The 12,977-nt window shown below is 47.6% G+C and overlaps 1 long non-coding RNA gene across 1 annotated transcript; it reads left to right on the top strand.

Moving 5' to 3' along the window:
- The first annotated feature begins 3,665 nt into the window (after positions 1 to 3,665).
- Positions 3,666 to 8,561, top strand: LOC142187208 (uncharacterized). Its single transcript, XR_012712545.1, has 3 exons — positions 3,666 to 4,245; positions 5,961 to 6,018; positions 7,957 to 8,561. It is a non-coding gene; the product is annotated as an uncharacterized LOC142187208 (long non-coding RNA).
- Positions 8,562 to 12,977: the final 4,416 nt, after the last annotated feature.

Raw genomic sequence — 12,977 nt, 5'->3', positions numbered from 1 at the left:
GTTGCTGCAAGGAGGACCCACCTATTGTAACTACAGAATATACCGATACCATGAACCTACCTGCAGCAACTCCATTCTAGTCAGTTCTGTATTGAGACAGCTAGAATGGAGTTGCTGCAAGGAGGACCTACCTATAGCAACTACAGAGTATACCCAGACCATCAACCTACCTGCAGCAACTCCATTCTAGTCAGTTCTGTATTGAGACAGCTAGAATGGAGTTGCTGCAAGGAGGACCTACCTATAGCAACTACAGAGTATACCCAGACCATCAACCTACCTGCAGCAACTCCATTCTAGTCAGTTCTGTATTGAGACAGCTAGAATGGAGTTGCTGCAAGGAGGACCCACCTACAGCAACTACAGAATATACCGATACCATGAACCTACCTGCAGCAACTCCATTCTAGTCAGTTCTGTATTGAGACAGCTAGAATGGAGTTGCTGCAAGGAGGACCCACCTATTGTAACTACAGAATATGCCGAGACCATCATGAGCCTACCTGCATTAACTATATACTGATAAATCAGGCGCACAGCGATACGTCAGAATTTAGCTCTATATCAGTTATTAAATTGCCATATATTTCCATTATCACTTACAATAAGTGGCGCAAGTTATAATAAACACGTAAGGCTGCGGCGTCACCTCCCTGTACAGAGCATATGGCAAATATATATTTATATAGGTATATTTTATGTAATATATATATATCAATGCCATATGTAAACATGTCCAGGAATGTGTTTTTCCTATATTTTTATTGATATTATATACATATACAATGTCTCTCTTGGCCAGTTACGGATCCTCCCTATAGACACTCCACTCTAGCTGCTCCTGTAGTGAAGTGACTAGATTGGAGTTTCTGGCAGCAGCTCCTCGAAGCAACTCCATTCTAGTCACCTCAGTACTGAACAGTCTACATTGGAGATGATTCTAGCAGGTCCTCCCTCCAGCAACTCCAATCTAGACCGTTCACTAGTGAGGTGACTAGATTGGAGTTGCTGGAGGGAGGACCTACCAGGAGCAACTCCAATCTAGACGCAACCATGCTCACACAGCCTGCACCTCCATGTCTCCCCTCTCGCTCACACAGCCTGCACCTCCATGTCTCCCCTCTCGCTCACACAGCCTGCCCCTCCATGTCTCCCCTCTCGCTCACACAGCCTGCCCCTCCATGTCTCCCCTCTCGCTCACACAGCCTGCCCCTCCATGTCTCCCCTCTCGCTCACACAGCCTGCCCCTCCATGTCTCCCCTCTCGCTCACACAGCCTGCCCCTCCATGTCTCCCCTCTCGCTCACACAGCCTGCCCCTCCATGTCTCCCCTCTCGCTCACACAGCCTGCCCCCCCATGTCTCCCCTCTCGCTCACACAGCCTGCCCCCCCATGTCTCCCCTCTCGCTCACACAGCCTGCCCCCCCCATGTCTCCCCTCTCGCTCACACAGCCTGCCCCCCCCATGTCTCCCCTCTCGCTCACACAGCCTGCACCCCCCATGTCTCCCCTCTCGCTCACACAGCCTGCACCTCCATGTCTCCCCTCTCGCTCACACAGCCTGCACCTCCATGTCTCCCCTCTCGCTCACACAGCCTGCACCTCCATGTCTCCCCTCTCGCTCACACAGCCTGCACCTCCATGTCTCCCCTCTCGCTCACACAGCCTGCACCTCCATGTCTCCCCTCTCGCTCACACAGCCTGCACCTCCATGTCTCCCCTCTCGCTCACACAGCCTGCACCTCCATGTCTCCCCTCTCGCTCACACAGCCTGCACCTCCATGTCTCCCCTCTCGCTCACACAGCCTGCACCTCCATGTCTCCCCTCTCGCTCACACAGCCTGCACCTCCATGTCTCCCCTCTCGCTCACACAGCCTGCACCTCCATGTCTCCCCTCTCGCTCACACAGCCTGCACCTCCATGTCTCCCCTCTCGCTCACACAGCCTGCACCTCCATGTCTCCCCTCTCGCTCACACAGCCTGCACCTCCATGTCTCCCCTCTCGCTCACACAGCCTGCACCTCCATGTCTCCCCTCTCGCTCACACAGCCTGCACCTCCATGTCTCCCCTCTCGCTCACACAGCCTGCACCTCCATGTCTCCCCTCTCGCTCACACAGCCTGCACCTCCATGTCTCCCCTCTCGCTCACACAGCCTGCACCTCCATGTCTCCCCTCTCGCTCACACAGCCTGCACCTCCATGTCTCCCCTCTCGCTCACACAGCCTGCACCTCCATGTCTCCCCTCTCGCTCACACAGCCTGCACCTCCATGTCTCCCCTCTCGCTCACACAGCCTGCACCTCCATGTCTCCCCTCTCGCTCACACAGCCTGCACCTCCATGTCTCCCCTCTCGCTCACACAGCCTGCCCCCCCATGTCTCCCCTCTCGCTCACACAGCCTGCACCTCCATGTCTCCCCTCTCGCTCACACAGCCTGCCCCCCCATGTCTCCCCTCTCGCTCACACAGCCTGCCCCCCCATGTCTCCCCTCTCGCTCACACAGCCTGCCCCCCCCATGTCTCCCCTCTCGCTCACACAGCCTGCCCCCCCCCATGTCTCCCCTCTCGCTCACACAGCCTGCCCCCCCATGTCTCCCCTCTCGCTCACACAGCCTGCCCCCCCCATGTCTCCCCTCTCGCTCACACAGCCTGCCCCCCCCCATGTCTCCCCTCTCGCTCACACAGCCTGCCCCTCCATGTCTCCCCTCTCGCTCACACAGCCTGCCCCTCCATGTCTCCCCTCTCGCTCACACAGCCTGCCCCCCCATGTCTCCCCTCTCGCTCACACAGCCTGCCCCCCCCATGTCTCCCCTCTCGCTCACACAGTCTGCCCCTCCATGTCTCCCCTCTCGCTCACACAGCCTGCACCTCCATGTCTCCCCTCTCGCTCACACAGCCTGCACCTCCATGTCTCCCCTCTCGCTCACACAGCCTGCCCCCCCCATGTCTCCCCTATTACTCACACATGCTGTCTCTTCAGCACGGAGTCTCTCTCCCTTCATACTTCACAGTGACTTGCCCGGGTGCTGACACCAGCCCTGAGCAGACGCCTTACCGAACCTCCACTGTCTACTAAAAAAAAAAAAGGCAGTGGAGGTCCGGTAGGGCCCCATAATGAGGGTCTTAATAGTCCAGGCTGGGGCCTACGGGGGGATTCCCCGGTCTCCCGGCGGGCCTGTCCGACCCTGCACATCTCTCCCCCTCTACACTACTCCCTGCAGTCCACCTACTGTATCTCCCCCCCTTCACTAAATCGTGCACCTCGCAGCTCTCCATGTTGCTCCACTACACAGGATACTGTGGAAGGTCTTGCTTACAAGTAAAGACACGCCTATCCGGTCATGTGACCTTGTATCGGCAGACGGTCCTTACGGAGTCTAGTATTTAGCCTTTACCCATCCAAACTCCTATATCATGCTCACACACAGCCTGACCCTCTCCCCCAGCCCTTTCCACCCCTCTTGCTTACACATGCCGTCTCTTTCCTCCTTCCAGTCTCCATTCACTGCAACTTCTTTTTCCTGTGTAACTCGGCACTGTCCTGAATAGCTCCGCCCACGCCAGTCTGATCACATGATCACGTCGTCACCGGAAGTCCTTTAGCCCACTAGGATTTCGCGTCTACCATCTTTAATACTGGTACTGTCAGCACAGTCATATAAAGTGTAGTCTTAGTGTAATACCGTTGATTGGTCGTATTAAGATTGGTTGACGGATTGAAAGTTCTACTTGTGGTAAAGGAGCTGGGGAAGAAATACAGGTATATTTAGTCATTCTACAGTAACAGCAATAGATGGATGCTTGGGTCCTGTGAAGAGATACAGAAGTATCTTTAGGAAGACACGTTTTCATTACTCACAAAAATAAAAACAAGGTACTTGTGTCCTATACACTGCTAACATTCCACTCAGCACTACTCCAAGTGCACATCTCCAAACTATTGAAGAACAGAAAGAGGGCGAAAACGTGCTTTAGAAACATATTGCTTTCGACATTCTGCTGTTTCCCTGCTATGTGAATTTATTCCAGCCACACCCACTTTCACTTGTTTGGCACGTGCTACAACAGCTGTGTAGAAACCTTCCCAATTAGTTGGCCACGCCCCCTCAGAAACACGTGAGGGGGTGTGGCAAGCATGTGATGCCTTAAATACAGCTGTTGTAGTATACGGAAGCTAGTTGTGCAGAAGGAGGACGGCGCGTGGACTGGTGTGCTGCAGAGACGTGGAACCGGCTGAGTTGACACGGTAGGTTTTCCCCCTTTTATTTGCTCTTAGCTTTGCCTGTGGAACTCTGTGGGAGCTCTGAAGGTGACCGTTCTTATAGGGAGACCTGTGCTTGCTAGTTCTTATAGAGACAGCGCCCGGTGGTTCTTAACAGATCTATGCCTTGGCGGGTCTTATAGAGAGCTATGCCTGCCAGTTCTTACTTGAGAGCAGATCCTGACGGGTTTAGCCGTCTGTCATTGTATTTCTGTGATATTTCGGCCGGTTATTACATTAATGCATTTGATGGAACTGGCCTCCCTTATTCCTAATGGCATTAATAGGTCTAGCCCTAGTCCGGCGGTTTTGGCTGCTTTTGTCATTGTGTTACTGTGATAGTTGGGCGGGTTATTGCTTTAATGCTCTGATGAGAACGCCGCCGCCTAGTGGCATTAGTATGCCTAGACTAATAAAACAACCTGGCAGCTCACCATACAACTGCATGGTGAGGCCATAGCCCATCCCTAGTCCTAGCTAGATAGGGTGCCGGAGCATGACCCGTTGCATTGATATTGGAGGGGATATTGATGTAACACCGTGTGAAGGCTAGTAATTAAATTAAAAAACAAACCAACTTTGCAATTGATGCTCTGCATTTCTTGCTTCACCATGCCATCAGAGTAACTTTCTGCTTTGGCTAGTCTCTGCCCTAGGCCCCCTGAGTTGTAGTAGGTTTTTCCCTCTAATACCATGATAGAAATGAGTCTAATCCTAATGGCATTAGTATGCCTAGACTAATATAAGCTGTAGGGAAATGGCAGCTCACCATACAACTGTATGGTGAGACTGTCGGCCCAGCCCTAGCTCAACCTACTATAGAGAATGCATGTATTGCTACTTTTTTTTTGGCTGTCCCCAGTCCTAATGGTAAATCTAGACGAGTTTTTCCAGGGTCTTATACTGACTGCCGTACTGGAGTCGGGAAGGAATTTTTTTCCCATAACATGGGGTTATTGGCATTGGCCTCATGGGGTTTTTTGCCTTCCTCTGGATCAACTCTGTAGGGCTGTACTTTATGTATGTTTCTCTTTATGCAACCTTATCTAATGTGTATATGAATGTTATAAAACGACACACTGTGGATATTATATTTCAATATTCCCTACTGTATGAGGGTTTTACACTTGTTAGAATAGTTGATCCTGGGTCTTGTACTGACTGCCAGTTTTCGCCTTCCTCTGGATCAACTCTGTCGGGGTTATAGGTTGTATTTGCTGGCCTTGTCTTCCTCCACCTTCCTCTGTGTATATAATATTAGACACACTACCCTTATTACTGTCTCGGGCAACTCTTGGGTAACTGTTCACTAAAAAATCTTGGTCATTATTGTCACTGTATCATTGTGATAATGGAGGGGTTATCACTTTAATACTTTGATCAGAATGACTCTGCCCCCCCCCACACACACTTCCCACCCCTCCATCCCCTTTCTTACTTTAACAACATAGTTTAGTATGTCTGTTCACCATATAATGCTATTGTGATAATGTTGATTTATGTATGTTCTGCTGAGAAGATCATGGTAAGTACGGTAAGTGTTACTGTATTGAATGTTCTGCTCACTATATAACTCTGATGCATAAGTTCTACCCTTTGTCTGATGTCGAATTTAAGAAATCCGACAATATTCAATCTCCTGCAGTTTCTGAATCGACACTAAAACGGTTTTTTAAGTGTCGTGTTTTCCTCTTTTGTAGCTGTGAAAGCTGGATCTACTACTAGAAGAACATCACCTTGCCCTCTACAAGATTGTAGGTAAGTTCCATTTGGCCTTTTTTTTGGGTATTTTGCAGCTGCTGTGAGCAAGGATCAATATAAAACTGGTGCCTAAAGCTATCCTCTTCATTGTTATGTCGGAGGTCTATGGATCATAAGTCCCTCATTATGAATTCAAGCCTTCGTGTGGTGATGGCAGGGGTGGTGGAGGGCACTAGCGGTAGATTACTATGTGCTCTTTAGGTTTTGCCTGTGTCCTTGAGAACTGACCTCTAATCTAGGTTTATAAAGCTTGTATCCTACTGTGTGGTTAGTTGTTAGAAAGATAATGCGTTGTAGAGTCATGAAGGGGCAAGTAGATGTAGACTAGGTGTGGATGGCTGTCACGACTTGTCAAATCCTGCATCCGGCTAGCACTGAGGGGACATGTCACAAGCTGCGTGGGATTTGTGATTCCCGCACTGTGATGCTGTATGATCTGAGCAGTGTAGGTGCTGAACTAAACCCCACCAAGTGGAGATTGTGGGTAACAGTTGGAGTCCAACTCAGGAGCTCCCTGAAGACGATGGTGGTGACTTCTGTGACCTGTAGGAACGGGCAGCACATGTGCCGGAGATCATGTGCTGTTCGCTCCTGTTAATTACGGAAATGGCTGCTTTCGTTCTCAGGAGTTGGCATTCCTGTTCTGTGCCAGATCTCTGAGGGGTCCTGTCGGTGCATGCTATGTTTAGGTTGTGCGATGTTGCAGTGTGTCAGTGTTCTTGTAAGATGGGGCGGGTTATTGATGGTTGTCCATATGTGGTTTGCATTTGTGAGTCTCTTCAAAGCTGTGGCACATTATCCTTTATAGTCTGTAGTTCCCAAAACTGCCTTTACCATTGTTGCGTCGGAGGTAAGGGTTCATAAACCCCTCCTTATGAATCTGAGCCTTCATGTGGTGATGGAGAGGGTGGTGGAGGATGTGGGTAGACTGCTATATTTAGTACGTCTACTTGTAGTATCAACTTTTAGCATGGGGTCTTTTTAATGGGATGAAGGCAAAACCTCTCTTGGTACTCAAAACTCTTTTCATACAGTACAGGCAGTTTGCTGTGGGGTTAACGCTAAGGGTTGTGGTGAACCGAGTCATGGGTAGGCGCCTAAAGTCCAGATGGGCTTTCTGGCAACTGGTATCAAACGCTGGCCAGTGTAGCTGTGTTCTTTCTGCGGTGCTGTGTGGTCTGAGTGGTGTAGCTGCTTCAGTGAAGCCCTTAAGTGGGCGTCTGGCTGGATGAGGCCTGGAGTCTCAACTCTGGGAGCTCCCTGAGGAAGATGGCGGTGACTTCTGTGATATGTAGGCACAGGCAGCACATGGTTTTTTGGTGCTTGTTGGGCACTGTGCTACAAGTGGTGGTGTTGCTTGTACTATAGCGCATGGTGGCCACGCTTTCGGCCGGAGCGTATCGCTATGCTTGTCTATATTTCGGTAACATCACCGCGAGTGGTATGGGGCTTAGCAGGGGCTGGAGATCATGTGCTATTTGGGCCTGCAAGTTACAGGAATCCCTGCTTTCTTTTACAGGGAGCTTCAAGAGTTGGTATTTTAGGCCTTATCCATATCAGATTTCCAATTGAGGACTTCACTTTAGTACCTGCGCTGCTTAGCTCATACAGCATCGTGGCGGGAGTGTAGCTGCATTGACCAGCATCTGACACCAGTCGCCAGAAAACCCTCTAGTCTAAAGGTGGCTGCTCAGGCTTTGTTTGCTGCATCCTGCGGTCTTGGTTTTGCAGCAGGTTGTCGGAGTTGTGTGGACGGATGACGGTGTGCTAAGAGTTTTTCTTTGTTTGCAATGGCGGTAAAATGTTCATTCCAAAAGTATGTAGTGGAGCGTTTTTGTCGGTCGGTTGTCGTATCTTATAGCATTCCAAATTTATTTTGTCGTATCCGGTTTCCCATTTTTCTGTAAAATGACATGAACTTACTTTCTCTTCTAGACTTGTGCTTGCTTCAGGAGTGGAGAACATGTGACATGGACACCTGGCTGGACCTTCATCTCGCGTATCAACTATTAGTTCTATGAAATGTTTCAATTTGTCTTTTTGCTGTAAAGTTTCCTATGAACATAACCAGCTAAAAAAAAACTTGAATCTTCAGAAGTGGATACATTTTTTTTTTTTAATGTCTAAGGGGGGGCGTTCACACTACAATCTGTGTCCGCTGCTAATGTCCATTCAAAATCTTGTGCGGACATTAGCAGCGGACACTGACGATTGTGTGAACGCCCCCTTACTAATGACAGATTACAAGCTTTTGATGCTCTGCTTCTTCCTCAGGTATATTTCGAAAACTCTTAATCTGTCATTAGTCATTAATAAAGGGATCCACTACCAAAGACTCGTTTTGGTTTTGTTTGTGTTTTTTTTTTGTTTTGTTATTGATTTCATATCCACTGGCTAACACGGTACAAAAAAAAAATGTTTTCCTTAACCAGCTAGCAACTCTGACAGATCTTAGAAAGTTCTTGCAATTATGGTCTAGACTCCAAAAAGTCACAATTCTTATTGTATTGTATATTTGTTTCTGAAATGTCTCCAGAAAAATAAAGTGAAATTTCCCATTGCAATGGTTGTCTTCACGTGATATCTTTATTCTACTGTGTGGTTTACAAACAAAGGTGGAATTTCTTCTTTGCTGCAGGTCTACAAACTGGCAGCAATACTAAGGGTAAGTTCAGACGGAGGTTTTTTTTTTTTTTTTTTTTTTGGTCCGAAACCTGAGGAGGCTGCCTCAGGTTCGGGACCTAAAGCCAGGTAACTGCGACTGAAAGCTGGTGCACTACCCCCGGCATCCAGCTGCGCACTCCACTCCAGGCCCAATGAAGGGGCCGAGTCTGGAGGAGGGTGTGTCTTCAGGCCGAATCATGAGGCAAAACAGCCTGAATGAGCAGCTCTCCTCTTTTCCAGAAGAAACTGCTCCTGGAAAAAAGACCGGAGTGGATCTCATTGACTTCAATAAGAGCCATCTTTTTGGTCAGGTTTTTGAGACTGTATCTGGCTATGGCCTCAAAATCCTGACCAAAAAAAACTGCGAACTTGGCCTCTGTGCCAGGAATTTTTTTATTTTTTTTGTAGGTCCTGCAAAAAAACCTTTGTCAGTTATGTAAAGGCTCCACACAAGTGTGACCGGTCACAATAGCCTTATGCAAGGTAGAAGCTGTACAGGACTGAGCTAAAGGGGGGACAGGGGGAGGCTGCTGTAGTAGAGCTGTGGGAGAATAAACTGGAAACAGAGGTTTGTGTAAAGTAACAATATGTAGTGTGTGTGTATATTATATATATTTTCTAGCAGGAAGACCTGGCTTTGCACAGGTATATTTAATCTTTTGTTTGTGTATTGGGCCCCATACGAATAGAGTAGTTGCTATGGAAAGCTGTGTGTATGTGAACACTGAAGAAGCTGTGAGTTTCTATTGATCCACAAGCATCATGTGTATCAGTTTGGATATCATTGAAAAACCTGCCATCAGTTGTTACCGCAAGTAATGCTCTGCTACATTTTCATAAATGCACCACCTACCAAGCTCTTCTACATCTGCCAATTTGGATTAAAGGGGGGGGGGGGGGGGTTTCTCATCTGTGGCAGCAGCTTCTGCAGATCAGATAATACTCAGTGGCTTCAGTACAAGCAGTTGCATATTATCTGTGTGTTTACATAGAGATAACAGAGCTGGCTATCAGCAAATATCTATATATATTTTATAGATCTCCAAATCTGTAGTAGTCTGCTCTATACAAATCCACAGTTCTTGCCTGATTTGAGTGAAATTTAGCGCGCGCACCCCCCCCCCCCCTCTCCACCCACAGGAGCAGAGTACTGCGCACGTTACATCTTGCTAGCGCCCCTCCTCGTCATGAGATTTGGGTCCCTGAAGTTAGGCCCTATCCATAGAATTGGGAAATGTGAAAGCGCTGAAGGGAAACCGTTTGTGACTGACAGGGACGGATTATAGCGCCTGCACAAAAGAGTCACCACTAAAGGGGCCACAACACGTATTTCACCAAAACCATGTAAACATCACACATACACCAACCCACAAGCACAACACAAAAACCAGACCATTCTAGATAGACACAACACAAACACTACCCCCATAAATACCACATGCACACCATACACACGCACGGGGGAAGACGCTCGGCTGAATGCACACTATATACATGGACGAACAGAGCGCACACACAACTACTGCACACGCACAAACTCATGGATCGCACATACACATATATGGATGATATATGTGCATGCGCGCACAGATACATACTCGTGGATCACACACACACGTGCACACATACATGAATGCACTGACAAAACATGTCTGGTATCCTTAGTGGCTGTTTGCACACTACAGTTTTTTTTTTTTTTTACGGGCTTCCGTGCCGTGGATTCGGTGGTTCCATAGAAGACTTTGTGCACAAAGCTGTGACTTTTGCAGCTCTATAGAAGTTTATGGAGATGTAGTATCCACAGCCCAGGGAGCCGTGAAAAATCCTGTAGTGTGCAAGCAGCCTTACTGAGCAGCAATATTGGTCAGGCGAAAACTGCCTCATGGTGTCATTATTGCTTACTATGCAGGAGCTTTCATCACTGGAGCTGCTGAGGTAAAGTGAAAGCTGAGCTCTGATTGGTTGCTATGGGCAAGTTCACCAGTCTGCCGGTGAGGCGGTTTTCATTACCGAGATGTCAGTTCAGGTCATAGTATGGGTCCAGTCACACAGAGGAAAATGGCGCTGTATTTTCAGCTAGCGGAAAATTACGTGAGTGAAAAAAAAAAAAAAAGCAAGCTAGCAGAGCCCATTGAAATCAATTCGGAGGCTTTTTTTTTTTTTTTTTTTCAGAACGCATCGCTGTTCTTCCTGCAGCTCTTTGAACAGAAAGTTCATGGAGTTTTCCTCTGCTGACTACTTTGTTACAATTATATCTACAGGGAATTTGCCAGCGTTTCCGTAGATATAATTGTCCGTGCTGCGATTTTTATTTATTTTTGTTTGCCTCTGCCAATTTCAATGGGCTCCGTCTGACACAGATGTGAAGCGGACCTGAAAGGCACCATTTGCGGTCTGGAGCAGGTGTTTGGCTTTCACTCCCCCCTCGAGAGCTTTGTGATACATTTCCCTTTACAGAGGTCCTTTCACCGCCTGGGGCTCATGCGGTTTTGTATACCGCTAGAATTCCGCCTTCTGGCGGTAAAGAGCTACGGGACCAGCACAGATCGAGAAAGCAGACAGTACGCTGAATTTTTTATTTTTTCTAGAGGACGGAAGCTCCTTGTTATAGAAACGCTTTAGTTTTACAGTATCTTTTATAGTGACTGAGTGTGTGACAAATTTTTGAAAGTCTGAACATGTCCATTATACCTGGGGAAATGCTGATGTTTCCAATATAAGTATAATAAGCGAAGAAAGGCCACCGAGGTAAATTCTGCAAAACAATAATGAAAAAAGATGAATCGACTGCGCTGCATTATGGTACGTGTGGCCTTAGCCTAAGTGTAAGCTTTGGCTAAGGCCTACTGCACACGTGTAGTAGTTTTTACTGTCCGTGAATACTAATCCTTAAAAAAAATAAACACATTTTCGTGTGTTATCCGCAGCTCTGGATCTGCATAAAGACTTGTTGGATTTCCTACAGTAGGATAGGCTTCATAATTTCTGTTCCTGGTATAGGACTTGGACACAAAATCTACAGCCTTGTTTATGGACCCATAGAAATGAAGTGTGTGACTAAAAACTACGCTGACTGTAACGGGTTTATTTTGCTGCTTTTTATAGAACAGGTGAAAGGAGAATGCCCACGAATAAAATAGTCAAAGGCACCTGAGAATTGTAGGAGTTAGTTGCCCCTTTCAAACTTTTCTGTGACATTACCTTTTATTGCCTAGGACTGTACTAATGTAAGAGACAATAATCTCCCTGGTTCTGCCTGCTTAATGGTGCAGTCCAAAAGAAGTGACGTGGAGCAGGAAGCTGAGAGCAGCCAGTTTGGGCCCAGATTCTGCGCTGTGAGGACCTGTTAGTCAGCCATAGCCTCTAAGAGCATAGTGCAAGGCCCGAAGCACTGCAGAGGCTTACAGGAAAAAGCAGCAGTGTTGTTGAGAGTCTTACTAGAGACTAAAGGCCGGTTGAGAGACTTGCTATGGACGGCTGCAGCTCAACCAAATATTCATAGACTGTTTTCTGGAGGTGCCTTACCATTATAGCGGATTGCTGCGCATGTTGCAGACTGTGCCTTAGACTGCCATCACCGTGTTCAGACCTTCACCCAAGACCGAGTTTGCTGAGTTCCTGGACCCAGGCCTGCACCGAGGGAGCACCACAGAGAGCTAAGAGACTGTATAAATCCGGTACCGTACAATTACCTCAGGGTCAGATAGGGCCAGTTTATATAGTGCGTTATACTCATGTCTTCTCTCTATCTTATAAAAATGAATTCTTGTCTGTCTGTTCTTTATGCGCGACCAAACGAATGGACCGATCTTCACCAAATTTGGTACAGAGATACTTCAGGTATCCGGGAAGGTTTAAGACGAGACTCCAACTCGCTCGGAAGTACCATTGCTGAGATACAGCATTCCCAACTCAAGGTCTCCATAACAACTGATCACAGGTTTTTCACTGATATTCGAAATGAGATACACATGATCACATGACGCTTATGGACACACACAAACGATATACAAAATACACCAGTGCAAAACTGGACAATTCTTATGGGGCCACTACACAAACAAAAAATGAAATATACCCGTGCGAAGCCGGGTCCTCCTGCTAGTTTAGTATATTTTTGAAGATGTCCCATTTTGTTTGTGTTCCCGTCACGTTGAGGACATTGTCCCAGTGTATGCTGCTAAGCTCCTCTCTCAGCTGGTTAAAATTGGCCTTCCTGAAGTTTAGTGTTTTTGTACCCCCTCTAATGAACATCTTCTTAATGTGTACAAGAAAACATATGATGTTATGCT

Source organism: Leptodactylus fuscus, unplaced genomic scaffold, assembly GCF_031893055.1.
Source record: "Leptodactylus fuscus isolate aLepFus1 unplaced genomic scaffold, aLepFus1.hap2 HAP2_SCAFFOLD_137, whole genome shotgun sequence".
Taxonomy (NCBI): domain Eukaryota; kingdom Metazoa; phylum Chordata; class Amphibia; order Anura; family Leptodactylidae; genus Leptodactylus; species Leptodactylus fuscus.
The sequence above is the reverse complement of the archived record's forward strand: the minus strand, read 5'-3'. Positions and strand labels throughout refer to the sequence as shown.